This window comes from Anguilla anguilla, chromosome 2 (genome assembly GCF_013347855.1).
Source record: "Anguilla anguilla isolate fAngAng1 chromosome 2, fAngAng1.pri, whole genome shotgun sequence".
NCBI lineage: Eukaryota > Metazoa > Chordata > Actinopteri > Anguilliformes > Anguillidae > Anguilla > Anguilla anguilla.
Window position 1 is genome coordinate 8,033,644 of NC_049202.1, and position 3,544 is coordinate 8,037,187.

At 41.3% G+C, this 3,544-nt stretch overlaps 1 long non-coding RNA gene across 1 annotated transcript; it reads left to right on the top strand.

The window, feature by feature from the left end:
* Positions 1–325: 325 nt before the first annotated feature.
* LOC118218081 lies at positions 326–2,341 on the top strand. Its single transcript, XR_004763357.1, has 3 exons — positions 326–350; positions 1,684–1,768; positions 2,233–2,341. It is a non-coding gene; the product is annotated as an uncharacterized LOC118218081 (long non-coding RNA).
* The last annotated feature ends 1,203 nt before the right edge of the window (positions 2,342–3,544 follow it).

Here is a 3,544-nt window from a genome sequence, read left to right on the forward strand (position 1 = left end):
CCTTTGCAAGATTAAGATGTGAAGATAGATATTTTTTGACATGACAATGCAAAATTCCAATAGAGAACACATGTACCGTATTAAAGTTAAAGGTACTTTGTCACTGTTGATTAGGTACTTTGTCATAGTTGATTTTACACTGCTGGGCGGTTTCTGATTTCAGTTTTTTCCCGAAGACAGCAGGTCTTCTCGAAGTCTGGGAAGGTGGGAGGAGCCTCTTGCTTGCTGGTGGAAGCTGATTGGGTGGATCTGGTTTGATTTGGCTCAGCTGTGCTTAATTAACCACAGGTCTTATAACTCCTTCACTTCTTGTTGTCTTGTTTGGCTGAGAATGACTTTGCGCATGGAAGGTCTGTTAGAGGCTCTTTGTAACTCGCTGCCTGGTAACTGAATGAAAAGAGTGTGTTGCACTGAGATTGAAGAAAATTTCAAATAGCATGCATATTATGAAAGACAGATTCCAGTGAAACAAAAAACTGAGAAAAGCTCTTGTTTTATTTATTTTTTTCTCAGGAGGACACTTCAGTGTCTTTTAGAATCCTCCTTTAATTACTCCTCATGTGGCTCCTCCTTTATTTTAAAATATTTTTAAAATATTTAACATAGCTCAGGAGGTAAGAGCAGTTGTCTGGCAGTCAGAGAGTTGCCGGTTCGATCCCCTGCCATGGGCGTGTCGAAGTGTCCCTGAGCAAGACGCCTAACCCCTAATTGCTCCCAACGAGCTGATTGGTACCTTGCATGGCAGCCTTTCACCATTGGTGTGCGAGTGTGTGTGTGTGTGAATGGGTGAATTAGAGGCATCAATTTTAAAGCGCTTTGGATAAAAGCGCTATATAAATGCAGTCCATTCACCATTTAAAATATAAACAACTTTTTGCGTGTAGTGGGGATGTTCCACTGTCTTCTGAAAACATGACAATCTTTTTCAATTCAATTACATTTGTGTAGTGCTTTTTGCAGAGAACTGTCACAAAGACGCTTTCTGGCAAACTTCACTAATTGGCTAGTAATTAAAAATCATTTGTGCTGTATGACAGGTTGAATATATGTAACTAATTGTTCTCCTGCAGTAAATTCTAACATGCATTATATTCCCTTTAGAATGAGCCAGATTTCAACTTCAATTACCACTGTTTATACAGCTGTAATTTACCTTAAGGTATTACTTAGAATTTAATGTGCTAAATTAATGCAAATTGTTCATTGTTAAAAGGTGTGATGCATCACTTGGCAAAATGAGAGATAATGGCATTATCTTGGCTGCTTTTTTCTTTAAGTCAGGACCCAGGTGTTTTATATTTATATTCAAATATCAGCTAATTTCATCATTTCTTCGATATAAACTAGCATCCTTTCACATTTTAATTTCACAGGCAAACAGACCTTGGTGGGAGAAATTGTATTAATTTACAGGAGTCTATGGATCATGCAGAAAGGCATTTCTGCCATAAATTGGAGCACATTCTAATACAAACCAGGAATGCGAGATTGCGTGAAGTTAATTTGTAGCTGTTTGTGTTCCTCAGGTACATCAGTTCTGCTTTATGGTCGCCGAATGATGAAATCGGCTAATGGAGGAGTGTACCAACGAAGTAGAATCTTCTGATTTTACCGATTCTAAACTTTATTTAAGCAAATTTTTTTTTTTTTTTTTTTTTTTGGGCAATGTAAATGTCTGACCAGACAACTCTTAAATTAGCAGCACTTGAAAGCTGTCATTTAAGGAAGGGGCTCCAGTGCATAAGTAGCGCTACAGCCCTCACTGCAGGTAGGTCCTAACAATGCAGACGTGCCACGTGCACAGAAATGTCACTTCCCAGTTGTCACTGACCTTCACACCTCTCATATAATTGTGATATGTAGGGTTGATTCTAAACCTGCTCAAATACATTGGGGAAAAAAATGCTTGTTTTTCAGACTGAAATTCCCTAGTCTTTCTCCAGCATTAGTGCATAGAGGTTAGGCTAAACATCTCTGACACCTGGAGTGAGCCGCAGTTATGCCTTTGAACAGTGTGCTGTTTATTGTGTTGCAGTACATTCAAAAGAGATGGGAACCGAAGGCTCAAAGGAAATGTGGCTTTTCCTTTATTTATTAATTTTCCTTTCTGACCTCCACGTTTATATTCAAGTACAAGCCAAGGTTGTGTGACTGTGCTCATTTAGGCATGCTGGGAAACCTTGGTTTGCTGAAGGAGGACCATCTTTTAAAGGGCTTAATGTTCCTTCCCAGGGCTCTGTCTCAGCAGGGTGATGGTGTGTGAACTCCCTACCCAAAACCGACTGGGATAAGGCCACTGCATCATGAAGCTTTCTGGGACACTGTATCACCTTTGACTCCCCAAAGGTAGAGAGGTTATATATATACTGTTGTGGCACTTAATATTATAGACAGAAAAGATATTAAAGAACAAATGTGTTTGTCTTCAATTTGTGTTTTCTTATAAAAATAAATTGAATTGAGAGCAGTTGTTTGGTCAACTTGCAGGATATTATTTGTTTACCTGCCTTCACGTTCTGCTATGAGGTAGACACACATGCACACTCACGCATGCACACTACACACCTTATACACCACACACACACACACACACTATACACTACACACCACACATACACCATATTCACCACCCGCCTCCCTCCACAGTTCCTCGAGCTCCTGGACAAACCCTTATATCATCGCTCTCAAAAAAAATAACAAAAAAAAACAACCTGCTGCACCAATCACAGGGATGCGTGTGAGGGGAATTACAAACCGGCACCAACACACGGCGGCGGCGTCACGCCAAGCGCTGAGGAAAAGATTCCGGACTCAGACAGCGGGAGAAACTGGGGGGGGGGGCAGCGGAGAGGGGTGCACCTGTGCACAAGGCTGCATGCCAAGCACTCCAGTGCTCTCCATTGGGGTTTCTTTGGGGTGGGGTGGGGGGTGCTGTAACTGTCACTGGAGATGATAAGCGTCTTGTCTGGAGGACCCACTTGTCACCCTTAAGTGCGACTTACATTTCCGTGTTAGAAACGTCATCGTTGTCCTGATTTTATTGATTACATCTCTCTTATTTCCAAACTAAAATGTGTTCTGAAGGGAAGGGGAGTTGAGTGGAGAGGGGGTGGGGGTGGGGGTTGGGTTTAAAAAAAGTACCTCAAGAAATGCAATTATGAGGAAGGGAATTACCTGTCAGTGCGCACTGATTACTCGAGTAATTGGCACTCGTTAATCAATTAAAGCAAAATTGGATTAGAGCACTGATTGGCTTAATGCTGGGATTTCTGCCTCATTTATTGCCTAGCTCATCAGCTGCCTGTGCTACATACTGCCAATGCTAAGGAGCCTTTAACCCAGGATAGGCAATCATAACCACATATGTGGTTAAGCAATGAAAAGGCATTGAATCCCCTTGGTTTCCCAACAATCAGTCATTTGTGGATCTCTAACACTCCGAGCATCACCAGTATGCTGGTTCGGTTCATCAATTTGCAAAACCGGACGGTTATATTTGCCACATACATAAATATAGTTATTTAAATTTTTTCCTGCTGTTGTG